This window comes from Artemia sp. Qi Xiang Cuo, chromosome 21 (genome assembly GCF_049724085.1).
Source record: "Artemia sp. Qi Xiang Cuo chromosome 21, ASM4972408v1, whole genome shotgun sequence".
NCBI lineage: Eukaryota > Metazoa > Arthropoda > Branchiopoda > Anostraca > Artemiidae > Artemia > Artemia sp. Qi Xiang Cuo.
In genome coordinates, this window is record NC_142814.1 from 38,941,644 (window position 1) to 38,957,092 (window position 15,449).

Below are 15,449 nucleotides of genomic sequence, written 5' to 3' on the forward strand. Positions count from 1 at the left end.
GACCTCCATTCTTTTTAGTCACTTAGGCCAAAAAAGAAGAAAATCCTCAAATGTCATGGGAGGTCATAATCATTAAGAAAACTTGTACAAATCAAATGGCAAAACAATATGCTTTCAAGGTGGTTTAATATATTTTTCAGTGATCCAACTGCTGAAGTAATAATCAGCTGTCTGATATGGTAAATACATACATGATTCTATTACTGACATAGGGAGAAGGTAAACACACTACTTTTTGAATAAAAACAAAAAACTATAAATATAAATATGACAAACAGGGCTGTGGCTAGTAAATGAAAAAAAAAAAAAAAATTTACCTGTATCTAACAAGGCGTCTTCAACATAAAGAAAAAAATAAACTAAAACTAAAAAAATACATAAAACTAAAATAGACTAACCTAAAAATACAATATACAATTACTTAATATTTACAATTTGCAGCTACCTTCATGAAACCACCTCACATTAAACATTTTAGAATAACAAATGAACAAGGAATAAGTTATTGCAACATAAAAGCTTTTGATGCTGCTATTTGATTATGTTTATTATTTGACATAACCCTTGGGACATATTGCAATATTTTATTTTTATTGTTAAATATGGGTTCATTTTTTAAAATAGTATCATAAATAGGATCAATGTTTATATTCCCAGTATCTCTATTAATTGATAAACCTGCAAAAATATGTTGTTGTTTTTTTAATCCTAACGCTTCAAGAGTCCATTGCATGAAACTTATTATTGGAAATGGTTGTTGCCTCCTTGAACTGCACGAAATGGTCCAAATTAAAAAATGTATGTTCTGCTAAGGCTAATGTGAAACTTTCTGGAGGTTTTGTGAATTTTAGAATATTATCTATTGAATTCTGGTGCTCAATAAATTGTTCCACAAATTGCTGGTGCATTTGACTGATGTAAAATTTCCCACAAGAGAAAAAGGGAAATTTCCCTTTTTGATTTTGTATCTATGTACACCAATTGTGATGTTAAAAGGGTGAATTCATATTAAAAAATAAAATACAGACATCTTGAATTGATTGAAGATGTAACGTTGGCAAGCCTGGATGTTGAAGTCATTATGAAATTGGTCTTGTTGGTAAACAAGTATTCCTTTTATTTTGGTTTTAGAGGAGAACTTTATCAACGGGTCTTGGGTTTAGCAATGGGTGCTCCTTAAGTCCAATCCTGGCTAATTTATTTTTGGATTTGATAGAAATGTCTGCTATTCAGTGTTTTCGTCTGTCTCCTTGCTTCTGGGGTAGGTTTATGGATAATGTTTTATGCTTTTGGGAAGATGGTTTGGATTCCTTAAATTTGTCTCAACCATTTAAACAGGTTTGACAAAAATATTAAATTTACACCAGAGCTAGAAAAACAAGATAGTCTACCCTATTTAGATATTTTATTAATAAAGGGTGATAATGGTTTACTTTTTTCAATTTATAGAAACCAACTCATAATGATATGTATTTAGTCTTTGATTCATCTCACCCAATTTCAGTAAAAAAAAGGAACAGTCTTATCATTGGTTAATAGTTTTTAAAAATTTGTTCCCCAGAGTATATTGATAGTGAACTATAGTATTTGAGAGATATTTTATTTTGCAACAGGTATCCTGGAACATTTGTAAATGAAATAATACAGAATAGGCAGATTAAGCATGAAAAAGGTAATAAAAACAAAGGTTCTCAACTTTTGGACCATACAATTTCCAATAGATACACTTCACTACCTTACATACCAATCCTTGGGGAGAAAATTAATAAAACTTTATTGAAACATAATATTGCAACTTGTTTTAAATCGATCAGGCCATTGAGTAACTTTCTAAATTCTGGAAATGATATAACACGTAATATTTTGTCAAGTGGAGTTTATAGCATCCCTTGCTCTGCTCTTGCAGGAAATTTTATATTGGTCAAACACAACAGCAATTTGTGGAACAATTTATTAAGCACCAAAATTCAATAGATAATGCTCTAAAATTTACAAAACCTCCACAAAGTTTCACTTGAGCCTTAGCAGAACATATTTTTTAATTTGCACCATTTTGTGCAGTTTGAGGAGGCAACAGCCATTTCCAATGATAAAGGTTTCATGCAATTGGCTCTTGAGGCATTAGAAATAAAAAACATATTTTTACAGGTTTATTCATTAATAGAGATACTGGGAATATAAATATTGATCCTATTTATGATTAAATAAAAAAAACAAGTTTTTTTTTTACTGAAAGTAAGGAGCAACATTAAAACTTAAAACGAACAGTAATTATTTGGTATATGAAAGGGGCTGTCCCCTCCTCAATGCCTTGCTCCTTATGCTAAAGTTAGGCTCTTTCTCACAATGCTGTTTTTTAAAACAATAAAAAACTTTAGCATAAAGAGTGAGGCGTGGAGGAGGGGACAGCCCCTTTCATATACCGAATGCTTTCTGTTCATTTTAAGCTTTAATATCACTCCTTACTTTCAGTTAAAAAAAACTTGTTTTTTTATTTAATTTCTGAACATTTTTGAATTAACGCAACTTTGATTTGGGTCACTGTACATGAATATTTAGAACAAAATTTGCATATTAATTTTACCTTTTTTTACTAAATGGTTTTCTCGAAATTTTGTTATGACATAACTTACGAATAAACTTACATCACGAACTTCTATATTTGTATGTTTTTATTACATATATTAGGGAGTTCGCCCCTAGTCAATACCTTGCTCTTTATACTAAAGTTTGAATTGTGTTTGAATCACAAACCCCTGAATCACAAAGGCAGGTTAATTAGAATAGATAGCTCTTTTGAAAGTACTAAAAACAACTTTTGCTTAAAGAGCAAGATATTGACTAGGGGGTGAACCCCCTTATATACTTTATAATTTCTGTTCACTTTAAGTTTTAATGTTGTTCCTTACTTTCAATTGAAAAAACTTGTTTATTTAATTTCTGATTGTTTTTTAAATAATGCTGGGAAATCTGTTACCTCATTCATAGAAACGTCCCTTCCCCCAAGGAAACATCCTCCCCCATAACCCCCTCCTCTGACCCCCCCCCCACCAGAAAAAAATCCTCCTGAAAGCATCTGCATACTTCCCATTATCCAATACTATATGTAAACAATGGGCCAAGTTCATAACTTGCAGCCCTTCCCCTGGGGACTGTGGGAGATTAAGTCATCCTCAAAGACATATTTGTCAGATTTTTACTATGCTGAACAAAATGGCTATCTCAAAATTTTGATTGGGTGACTTTGGAAAAAAATGCGTGTGGGAGGGGGCCAAATTGCTCTCCAGTTTTTTTGGTCATTTAAAAAGGGCACTAGAACTTTTATTTCCCGTTCGAATGAGCCCTCTCATGATATTCCAGGACTACTGAATAAATAGGCCTGTTTTTTCACTCATCAATGTGCTAAGGTGTTAAACCTTTTGACAGAAAACACTTAAAAGCGAAATCTTTGAACAAAGACCTTATATCTTTGGTCGTTTTTGTGCAAATATCTTTCATCACTATGCTCTGATCAGCGGTCTGAGAACAATGACGAGCAGATCATCAAAGTTCTCTCCTCATTATTCTATAGGGCAAAACAGTGGCGGTCTTCACACTTTTTGCTAATATCAGTGAGCTGTAAGATCTTAGAACAAAGATGAGTTAAAAAACGATAGTCTTTGCAGAAAGATGTAAGATCTTAGAGCTAAAAAACGGGCCTAATACAATCACCCCTGGGGAAAAAACAAAAAACAAATAAACATGCATCCATGATGTGTCTGGTAAAAAAATTAAAAATTCCACATTTTTGTAGATAGGAGCTTGAAACTTCTGTAAGAGGGTTCTCTGATATGCTGAATCTGATGGTGTGATTTTCATTAAAGTTCTATGACTTTTAGAGGTTGTTTCCCCTTTTTTTCGAAAATAGGAAAATTTTCTCAGGCATGTATCTTTCTCAGGCATATAACTTTTGATGGGTAAGACTTAACTTGATGAAACACATATATTTGAAATCAGCATAAAAATCTAATACTTTTCATGTATTTATTGGTATTAAAATTCCGTTTTTTAGAGTTTTGGCTACTATTGAGCTGGGTTGCTCCTTGCTTACAGTTTGTTACCACAAACTGTTTGATACTATTTAAAAAATGAACCCAAATTTAACAATAAAAATAAAGTATTGCAAAATGTCCCAAGGGTTAGTCAAGGAGGCACACTTGTGCCTCTATAAAGAGGCGACCCACCACAATGTTAAGCGATTTCAGGTCCTAGAGGTTGCAGAGAGACGGCGGTAATCGCATTTTGTAGCCCAAGCTCAAACTAAGAAACTTGCAAAATTTCATCCTCCTCCGACTTTATCTTTATGGGGTAAACTGGGCCGGAAGTTTGGACCCTCCCACCACAGCCCCCCGTTAACGTTGTCCGATTGGGCTGAAATTTAAAGGTTAAGCTTTCCTAGGGCCCGGGAGCTTATCCTCGAAATTTCAGCTCAATCCGATCACTCCTTCCCTGTTTTCAAAAAACCAAATATAGCCACTTAAACTTCATCATCTCTTTTTTTTTCTTAGCCACGCCTACAGGCTACAGTTGGCAACGGATCCGGTTGAATGAGGACTCATTCGAAGCAGAATTTGACCTGTTAGGGCCTTTTGATATTTTCAGACCGAAAAAATTATCCCCCGAATTTACATTTACGAAAAACCTTAGTTTTTTTCAAATAATACAGATAAGCAGGTTAGACATGCTTTGTTATGGAAATATCTGCGCGTCAATTTTCATAACAAAGCATGTCTAACCTGTTTATGTGTATTATTTGAAAAAAACTACGTTTTCTAAAGAGTTAAAGAGGCTGAGTTACAAGGTCAACCCTTAAAACGTACAGGGATTAGGAGGCACAGTTGGGGGGCTGTTAAAGAGGCTGAGTCACAAGTTCGAACCTTAAAACGTACAGGGATTAGGAGGCACCCTGTACGACGTGATTTGAGTATTCAGGAATTAAAAGCCTTAACACAAGAATGTTCAAGAGCGGGGGGTTTGGGGGCGGCAGCCCCCCAACTTCAACTCCTGACACGATCAGCTAACAGTTAGTCAAGCAATAATAAGTAATAAACTGTACAAAAACGTGCAGAAATTATTTGAAAAAAACTACGTTTTCTAAAGAGTTAAAGAGGCTGAGTTACAAGGTCGACCCTTAAAACGTACAGGGATTAGGAGGCACAGTTGGGGGCTGCCGCCCCCAAACCCCCGCTTTCGCAGCCTTTAAATAAAAAAAAAAAAATTAAACTGAAAGCAAGGAGCAATATTAAAACTTAAAACGAACATAAATTATTCCTTATGTGAACGAGGCTGTGCCCTCCTCAACGCCTCTCTCTTTAAGATAAAGTTTTTATTGTTTAAAAAAAGATTTTTTAGAAAGACGAACTTTAGCGTAAAGAGCGAGGCGTTGAGGAGGGCACAGCCTCTTTCATATACGGAATAATTTCTGTTCGTTTTAAGATTTAATGTTGCTCCTTACTTTCAGTTTAAATTTTTTTTTTATTATTTAAAGGCTGCGAAAGTGGGGGTTTGGGGGCGGCAGCCCCCCAACTGTGCCTCCTAATCCCTGTACGTTTTAAGGTTCGACCTTGTAACTCAGCCTCTTTAACTCTTTAGAAAACGTAGTTTTTTTCAAATAATTCAAATAATAAACCTAAGCAAATAGCAGCATCAAAAGCTTTGCATAAAAGTATTGTCACAATAATTTATTCCTTGTTCATTTGTTATTTTTAAATGTTTAATCCTGTTACTTTGCAAGGTGGTTTCACAAAGATAGCTTCAAATTGTAAATGTTAAGTAATTGTATATTATATTTTTAGGTTAGTCTATTTTAGTTTTATGTATATTTTTTAGTTTTAGTTTGATGCTGAAGATTTCTGTTAGATACAGGCAAAGTATATGTTTGTGTTTTGTTTTTTTGTTTTCATTTACTGGCCATAGACCTGTTTGTTGTATTTATATTTAAATTTTTGTGTGTTTTCTGACACTAAGTTTTGCCTTTTTATGCTCTTCCTTAATAAAATAACCATTTCACTGGGAAATACACACCCCTAGACAGTCGTATATGCAGCCCTATGATATAGATTTGTACAAAAACTTAAACAGCAAAACTCTTACTTTATAATATTAGTACTGCTGATTGTATAAAATAATAATAGTAATTGTATAAAGAGCTACTTAAATATGTAGTGCCCATAAGTTCTAAGTTATGCTTTCATAAAAAGAAGTAAAACTCATGACAGAGTAATTAAATTGGGGCACAAATTATACAAGTAAATTCGCCATGTCAAAGAACCCTAGTATTTCATGAGAATTATGAAAAAATGAGGATTGAGTTTGTCCCACTTTCTCAAACCAAAAATTCAAAATCTCATTGTATACAGATCAAAATTTTCCCAGAAAGTTTTAACTGTATCTCCTAGCCTAATACAAAGGGTAAACTTATCAAAACTATAAAATTAAATGCAATTTTAATAGTCCAGACCATTATTCCCAACATGGGGTGTAGGCCCCACCAGTGGTGCATGGCAATATTTTGGTGGGTCATGGGTGGGATATGCACCCTTTGGCTTACTATGTTTTATCCTTAACTAACCTTAACTAAAAAATCATTTGAACAATATCAGATTCATATGCATTTAAATAGCAAAGAAGATACATGATAATATTGCGATGATTTTGTACATTGTATAAAAGGTGGTGTATTCAAACAATATTGTCATTAGTATAAAATATACCTAGAGGATGACCTACATACCAAGTTAGGCATACAACACCAAGTTAAAGCTTGCTTCCAACATACCAAGTTAAAGCTTCCTTTGAATGAATACATGTAAAAATTTGAATAGCAAAATTTAAATATTACAAGGGCACCTCAGGATTTTAGAAATGCCTAGGCAAAACACTGCCAAAAATTGGTTGAGAAGCATTGGTCTAGACCATATTGTGTTACAAGAAAAACAAACACCAGCTTGGCAGAGAATAGTTCCAGGTTTCTAGCACATAAAGTTAAGCAATTGTGACAGAGTTGGAGATAATCCAAACTAGCTTAGAACTAACTATTAGCCAAGATAAATTTGTAGTTAACAACATAATTTAGCTTGGATATGAGTGAATACATCACTTGAGGCCTTTTTTGTGCTCTTTTATAATAAAACAATTGCTCCTGGAGGAAACAGTCTTTACCTTTTAAAGGGCTCAAAAACTGGCTAGACAAACAAAGTCAATTGCAACTGACTCAGGAATCATGATTATTCTCAAAAGTAAAATGTTTAGCATGAAAAGAAATTTGCAAAACATTTAAAAAGAGCCAAAACTCCACAAAAATGACATCAGTTTTGCTGTGATATCATTTTGAAGGGATTCCATGTTCTTTTTAAAAATTCCTGAAATTTTTCTTTAAGAATAAAATTTTACTTTTAAGACCCAGGAAAATAAAGATTACCATTTCTTAATCAGCTAAAGATGGCAATTTTTTTCTCACTAGACAGTTTTTTTTTTAGAAACATGCTCTTTAACAGTTGGTTACTATGGACTGTTTTACTTTTTGGGGCCCTATCAAGGGCCCAAAATGAACATGCATTCACTTGTCATCTCTGTGTCTGGCCAGAAATCAATGTCTAGGCAACTACCATTCCAAAGAAGAATTCAGTGCTTAGCTAAAACTACAAATTTAATTTCAAATGGATTACAGTTGTCACAAACTAGCCAATCAAGAGAGCTTATGAAGGCAAAACTTTCAAAATTATAATTCCTGTTTTTTACTGTCACAAGATAACGCATAAGACATACCAAACAATTAACTTAGTATACTATTATGTCTGGTTTTGCACATTTGCCTAAAATGAAAAAACAATTAATGAGAAAACAAAAGTAAAATTTCAGTTTAAAATGTAAGCATAGATGATGAACACAGCGGAACTTGACATATTCTGATTGGCTGTAGTCAAAACTCCTAGACTTGGAGTTCTAGAGTCTAGAACTGGATGCTTAGCTGTAACTTGTCTAGCAAAGCACCAAAATTTACTTGTGATTGGTAGCTGTCTAGACCTTAATTTCTGGCCTGACACATGTCTAGACATGGGATTTTAGCTAGACATGCATGTGAATACTGCTTAAGGTAATTCTATACTAAGACCTATACATCCTCAAAATGGTTGGAGGCACAGAATGGCAGAAATGAGAACTGTCTTGTGCTGAACTCTTAGCTGTTACTTAAAAGGGCACAAGGACCCCTGGACTCTTATGTTTGAACAATCCCTCTTCTGATATTCTATAACCTTTACTTCAATGTAATCACCCCTAGGGAAAACAACAACTGTATAAACATATTCCTCTATTATAAACTTCTCAGGGAAACCTGTACAATTAAGTTCTTGGAGTTGCTGAATAGAATGCTACAATTTTTACAAAAACTGCACTCCTTATATGGGATCCTTAGCCATTTTATTCAAGTTATACAAAATTTCTTAGGCTTGAAACTTCTTATGGGTAACTCTAAAGTTAATAAATTTTATATATTTGGAATCACTAAAGGACTAAAATTCTTTGAACATTTATTGCAATAAATTAATTTTTTAGAGTCTCAAGTCACTATAGACACAAGTCTTTCTTTATTTGTGCCATGAACTGTCTGAAAATTCTATTGACACAAGAATTCTGTATTGACATTGTTTTTATACTGTATGCTCCCTGATTTTCATCCCAATATATTCCATTTGTACTCTCAAAATTTAACAAAAGATGTGATGCATAATTTTCATACAAGCTATTTGTTTTTTTATTCTTTCATAAAACTAAGTTCATCAATGCAATAATTTTGGTTTCATATTGAAGTCAAGGCAATGTCCATTTTTTGGAATGCAACTATAGAAAGCATTTTTACTGACATTCAGCTCAATATTTGTTCACATAAATAAATAATTTAAGACTCACTGGTATGGGGTGTTTTAAATCAACTTTATTGACAATATGAATTTAATGTTGGGAAGAAAGCAACACAAAAATGGTAAAATTCTAGACAAGCTACATTTTCTTTATCTTGGAAAGAGATTCGGTTAGGAAAAATGAAACTTTCAGGGATGGATCTAAAGACTAAGGTAGGTCCTAAGAAGATATTTTGAACTATTTATATCCACTCCTCTCTCTAGTGGAGTGATGGACTAGATGGACTATTTACATTCACTGACCTATGGTGACCCTTAATGTATTATAAAAGTGAAACGTTGCAAAATAGATTTTTTGCTTAAATGAAGCAGAAGAAAAGTATTTTCAGATTCACAACATTGCTGAATCCCAACTAATGAGGTTTCAAAGATCTGCAAATACACTCCCTAAATTTAGAAAAAAAACCCATTGAAATGGCTTAAAATTCTATTCAAATAACAGGAATTTTATGGCAAAACTAGAACCAAAGAAAAAGAAACTGAAAACTAAGGTATAATTTTGTTTAGTCAAAATTCCAATAGGTATAAGACATGTCAAGTAGACAAATTTCTAGGACTTAGAAATCAGAAGAAAATAGCATAGGTAGTTGGACAATACCTTCCTGGAGTATATTGGACCCTAGATTCATTACTGAAAGTTCCATTTTTTAACCTAACTCCTTTTTAAGACAGCAAAAACTGACTTGTCTAGAATGTCACCCAAAAATAATGGAAACCTAGCATAGTCTAGACCTGCAAACACCTAAACTTTTTAATACAGCCTAGGGTTAATCTAGGCAATATCCACTCTATTAGAGAGATTGGGGTACATTTGCAAGAGGAAGAATTACTAGATATGGAAAACATCAGAAGATGTACCAAGTGGCAGGCCTAGGCTATGTTTATCTTTTTGCTAGCAAATTAATCAAGAAAGAAATATTTTACCAACTTATACTCTAGAAAATCTGGTACTTTTGTCTTATAGCCACCATTTTCAAGATCTTGTATTGTGAACATGAGACAATAAGCAGTTTTCCTGGTATATACCAGACAATATTAGCTTTGGCTCAACAATTTTATAGAAAAGGGGAAGGTCAAGGTTTGGAGCTTAGACACTTTCCAGGTTCCTACTCTTGACACAAGATCTAGCCTATCCATGAGAGTCTGTTATTATTGATAATTGAGGCCTATTTTCTTAGTTTTATTGTTATCCATATTCATATGATTTGTTTTAAATTAATATGCTATTTGATGTCCAAGAGATCTGAAATAACAGATCTCAGATCTAATGGATTTAACAGGTCAAGGTCCCTGTCCACAAAGAGAACAAAGCATCAACAAATGCAAAGCAATAGAGAAATATAAGTACTTGCCTAGAATCCAGGTACACATGCAAGAAGTGAAGTTTCATTAATGCTAATGAAATAAAACAAAATAGGATGAAAATATAATAGTTTAGATAGTTTAGAAAATATGATAGTTTAGTTTCAAGTCTTTCAAATGCTGTCAACAAAAATAGTACTGAATTTTCCAATTTGAAACTTTGCCAAAACTTTTGCTGAAACTGTGCAATTCAAAAATGGTATAATTTATATAAAATAACCTTGGGGCCTCTTAAAGGGCTCAAGATGAAATTTGCACCAGAAGCAATTAATGAACTATGAAAGAGCATAAAAAAGGCATTAAATGATGTTTTCACTTTCATTCCAGCTAAATCAGCCTATAGGGTCACCTAAAAATTTACAAAGGGATGTGTCTACAGACTAAATTAAGTCCTGGGAAGATATTTTGAAGTACCTACCTCCACTCCTTCTCTCTATAGTGGGCAGTGACAGATCTTCTGCTTCAATGAAGTACAAGAAAACTATTTTCAGCTTCACAACTTTGCTCAATCCTACTTTATGAGGTTTCAAATATCTGAAAATACATTTCCTAAATTTAAGAAAAAACCATTTATATGGCTTAAATACCCATATAACAGGAATTGCATTTTCAGAGCTAAAACCAGAGAAAAGGAAACTGATAACTGAAAATTAAGATAAAATGTTTTTTTGTCAAAATTTCCATAGGTATAGTTGTCAAATTTCTAAGACTTAGAAATCAGAAGAGGGTTAGGCCTAAGATGGAAGCTTAACAATACCTTCCCAGAGTATATTTTTGGCCCTGGATTCATTACTTAAAGTTTCACTTACCCAAACTAACCCCTTTACAAGATAGTGAAAAGCAACAACTAGAATGTTACTAAGCAGTGAAGCTGAAAAAATGTTTGTTGTACTTGATTTAAGCAGAAGATCTATTTTGCAAGGTTTTATTTTTGTAACACACATTTTTGTATATAGGCTATTTACCAAATCATATTATTGATTTACAAATAAAGTGAATATGCCACTCAATATCTTTTTTATGCTGTTTCTAAATATAGCCTAATAATCATTTTTGTCAGAAATGAATTTTACCCCCACCCCTATATATACCAATTCAGGGTAGATATTTGCACATTAGGGGGGGGCAAATTTTATTTAAGATGTAAATGGGAGGTAAGTTCAAACTTTACCCCACCCCCCTAAAGTGCAAATAGGCTATATATCCTGAATTGGTATATAGGGGTGGGGATAAAATTAATTTCCAACAAAAATGATTATTATAGGCTATTTGGAAAGAGCATAAAAAAAGGCATTGAGTGGTATAGGCCTATTCATTTTATTCATAAGTCAATAATATGATTTGGTAAACATATACCCATATTTTTAAGGTCATCAATGTTCAGGATGCTCTAGAGAGAGAAGGAGTGGAGGTAGGTGCTTCAAAATATGATCCATGGACATACCTTAGCCTGTAGACCCTTCCCTGAAAGTTTCATTTTCCTAACATAACCCCTTTCCAAGACAGCCCAAAGTAGCTAAAGTGGAATTTTACCCACAACTTTGCTCAACTCTAATGTATAAGGTTTAAAAGATATGCAAATACATTTCCTAAATTTGGAAAAAAAACATAATGATAGCCTAGGCTATGGCTTAAAATCCTAGGCCTACTCAAAATAACATGAATTGCATTTTAAGAACTAAAGCCAGAAAAAAAGAATTTGATAGCTGAAAATTAATGTAAAATTTAGTTTTGTTGAAATTTCAATAGGCTAGGTATAGACCTGTCATGTAGGCAAATTTCATGACCCTCTAGAGGGAGGAGTGTAGGTAGGTACTTCAAAATACCTTCCCAGCATGGGCGCCCACAGGGGGGGGGGGGCCGGGCCCCCCCCTGGCTGAATGCTGCTGCCTTATTTTTACATTTTTGTTCTTAGATTTCTATCATATAGCATTAAAAGTAGCAATTAGACGAAGTTTGCCCTCCCCTGGAATTCAGCTTATGGGCGCCCATGCTTCCCAGGCCGTATTTCAGCCTGTACACTCATCCCTGAAAGTTTCATTTTCGTAGCATAACCACTTTCCAAGATAGCCAAATGTATAATTCTACCATAAATACAACAGCCTTGGCTATCTCTCTTAGCCAAGTAAGTCAGAAGAACTTAGCCCATGTTAGAAAGAAACCTGGGTGAGGCCAGTCATAATTGATGTTAAAAGGAAAGATACCAAAAACAGCACACTGAAATTATCTTACCTATATAATACAGAAGATGACAACAAAAGTACAGTAATTAGTTGTATATGCCTGACACCACGCTTGGAAAGGAAACCTGTTAGTGAAGAAATTTATTTCTTCTAATAAATCGAAACACAAAACAACAGTGCCTAGTATGGGCTAAACTACATAATATTTTCTTATATAACCCAAAACAAAATTTGGTCTTAAAATTGACCCAAAACAGGGCAAGGAAGTTGACAGTTCAATTCGTGTACTATGGGATTATGAAATTTAAACAAAACAATCTACTAGTAATGCTTCTTCTTAAAATTTACATGCTTAATCTCTATAAATGCGATTTGGCTCATTCTTTCAAGACAGCAGACAAAAATCACAAAATGTTGTTTTAGAGATAAGTCTGATGGGTTTTTGAAGAGGATGTCCTTTTCCCAATTGTCGATACAGGATTGCTTTTCCTTGATTCTCGGATTAATGTTACCTTTTTTCGGATCTTAACAGCCATGAATATAAAATTAAAAATTTAAGAGACTAATAGTAGTCATGATATTTAAAGAAGTCGTAGCAGTGATCTTCGTAGAAATAATGGTAGTATTCATAGCTGAAGTAGTCATAGTAGTAGTAATTGTAGCAGTCTTATTTGTAAAAGTTGTAGCTATAAAAGCAGTCGTAGTAGCTGCAGTAGAGCTAGTTGGAGTATTAGGAGTCGTAGTAGCACAAGTCGTAGCATTTGCAGCTGTCTTAGTAGTAGCCCAAATAACAAAAGTTAAAACAACTATAAAAAATAAATACTAAAAATAAACAGATAAATATCTTAGTAATCAGCAGTCAAAATTTTCTGTGATATTCTGATAACGGCCCTTGAATATAGAATTCACTTACAAAAGAATTCCCTGTCTTAAAATAATTCCTAGTTTTTACTTTTTTTATTTGCATTATGGAAACACAATCTGGTCTTGCTCGTTGCTTAGAAAGTGGTAGTAGTTTTAGTAGCATTAGTAGTGACAGTAGTCGTAATTATAGTAGTAGTAGCATCTGTACTAGTCGTAATAGTAATAGTAGGAAAAGGGATGGTCGTAGTACTCGTAGTTGTAGTAGTAGCAATAGTTGCAATAAGGGACAGTAGTAGTGGTGGTAATCTAATGGTTGTCGCCGAGGTAGCCATAGTAATTGTTAATAGTAGTAGTAACAGTAGTCATAGTACTTGTAGCAGTAATACTTGTCTTACTATTTGTTGCAGTAGTAATGGTCGTAGTAAACGTATTAGTAGTAGTAGATGTAGTAGCAGTTGTTGTCGTCGTAGTAGCAGTTGACATAATAGAAATAGTTATAGCAGTAGTAGTCGTAGTAGTAGTGGTCGCAGCTGTAGTAGTTATAGTAGTAGCAATATTAGTAATAACCATAACAGTAGTAGTCATAGTGGTAGCAGCCATAGTATTTTTAGCCGATAAGTAGTAGTCGTAGTAGTAACAGTTGTAGCAGCAGTAGTTTTATTTGTATTAGTCACAGTAGTAGTCGTTTTATTAGTACTAGTAGTAGTAGTTGTAGAAGTAATAATCGTACTAGCCGTAGTAGCTGTAGTTATAACAGTAGTAATCGTAGCAGTTGCAGTCGTAGTAGTAGTCACAGTAGTAGTAATCACGGTAGAGATAGTTGTAGTACTTCCAGTGGTGGTAGTAGTAATAGTAGTAGAGTTTGTTGTAATGTAGGTATAGTAATAGTCGCGGTAATAGTCCTCGTTTTAGTAGTCGTAGAAGTGCTAAGCATAGGGATTGTGGTTATACCTATAGTTATATCAGTACCAGCAGCCGTAGTAGCAGTAGTAGTCGTAGTAGTGATACTCGTAGTAGTTGTAGTTGTAGCAGTTTTAAGAGTAGTGGTAGTAGTAGCCTTTTCGGTAGTAGTCGTAGAAGTATTCACAGTAGTAGGGGTTGTAGTAGTGGCCATCGCAGCTGTACTATCCCGGAAGCATATTTATTGAACCTTTAAACCATTTTAAAGAAAATTGCTATCTCAAATTTCTGGTCGGATGTGTTTGGGGAGAGGGCTGTAAAATCAGGGATGGTAGGAAGACAGGTTACCCTCCAATCACTTTTGAATCTTACAAAGGGCTCTAGAACCTCCAAATTCCAGTTGGATAAGGCTCCTCCAAAGGTTTTTACAGCTACTGGTTTGATACTTCTTACGCTGCCTATGACTAATTCTTTAAAGATCTGAAAAAGTAGCCCTTATTTCAAAACATTTTTAACCAGTTTAAGGTGAATATTTATATAGCCAGAGGACAATTTATGGTGAAATGAGGGACTTGAATGGAGTGAGCGTGACCAGAAGAGTGGAAGGGCGTACGCGCAATGTCAACTGTGCACGCGCAAATTTTGGTCTTTACTCTTTTTGAGCGGAAATCACTCTTTCGGGAAATCGGCTTTATATCGCTTGACATGTCAGCAGTATGTAACTCGCCAAGATGCGAAGTTTATGCGATCAATTTAAATAAAAACGCATGCTTGTTTTTTACTGAAGCTTGTTTCGCCAGAGTCTTAAAGACGTGAGGAGATAGCTGTATATCATTTTCTAGATCTTATCTGCTTTTTGAATCATTTTATATTTTCTGGTAGTTTTTTTTTTCAAATGAAAAATACTAATTTTGTCATGTACATTTTAGGCTAGGCCTAGGTTAAGTCATTCTGTGACATTGGAGGCAACCTAGAATTGTCTTAGTTTAAATCTGAAAATTAATTCCGGTAAAATTCTACTTTACTTACTTTTGGCTATCTTGGAAAGGGGTTGGGTTAGGAAAATGAGACTTTCAGGGATGGATGTACATGCTAAGGTGTGTCCTGGGAAGGTACTTTGAAGTACCTACCTCCAATCATCCCCCCCTCTATATAAGGGTCAATTAATGCACATTACTAG

The 15,449-nt window shown here is 34.0% G+C and overlaps 2 protein-coding genes across 6 annotated transcripts in view; one reads left to right on the top strand and one right to left on the bottom strand.

Annotated features, from left to right (window-relative positions):
* LOC148939523 (uncharacterized) overlaps positions 1-12,767 on the bottom strand; it is a 42,719-nt gene extending 29,952 nt beyond the window's left edge. The window contains exons 1-2 of one of the 3 annotated variants that reach the window (XM_089107168.1): positions 12,555-12,631; positions 10,741-10,856 (exon numbers count right to left, since the gene is read on the bottom strand). The gene's annotated coding sequence lies outside the window, so the exon portion shown is untranslated. Of the gene's footprint in view, positions 1-10,740; positions 10,857-12,554 lie in introns of all 3 variants that reach the window. The other 2 variants (XM_089107167.1, XM_089107166.1) reach the window with 2 other exon arrangements.
* Positions 12,768-14,993: 2,226 nt separating this feature from the next.
* LOC148939524 (leucine-rich repeat-containing protein 14-like) overlaps positions 14,994-15,449 on the top strand; it is a 52,991-nt gene continuing 52,535 nt past the window's right edge. The window contains exon 1 of one of the 3 annotated variants that reach the window (XM_089106704.1): positions 14,994-15,081. The gene's annotated coding sequence lies outside the window, so the exon portion shown is untranslated. Of the gene's footprint in view, positions 15,148-15,449 lie in introns of all 3 variants that reach the window. The other 2 variants (XM_089106705.1, XM_089106706.1) reach the window with 2 other exon arrangements.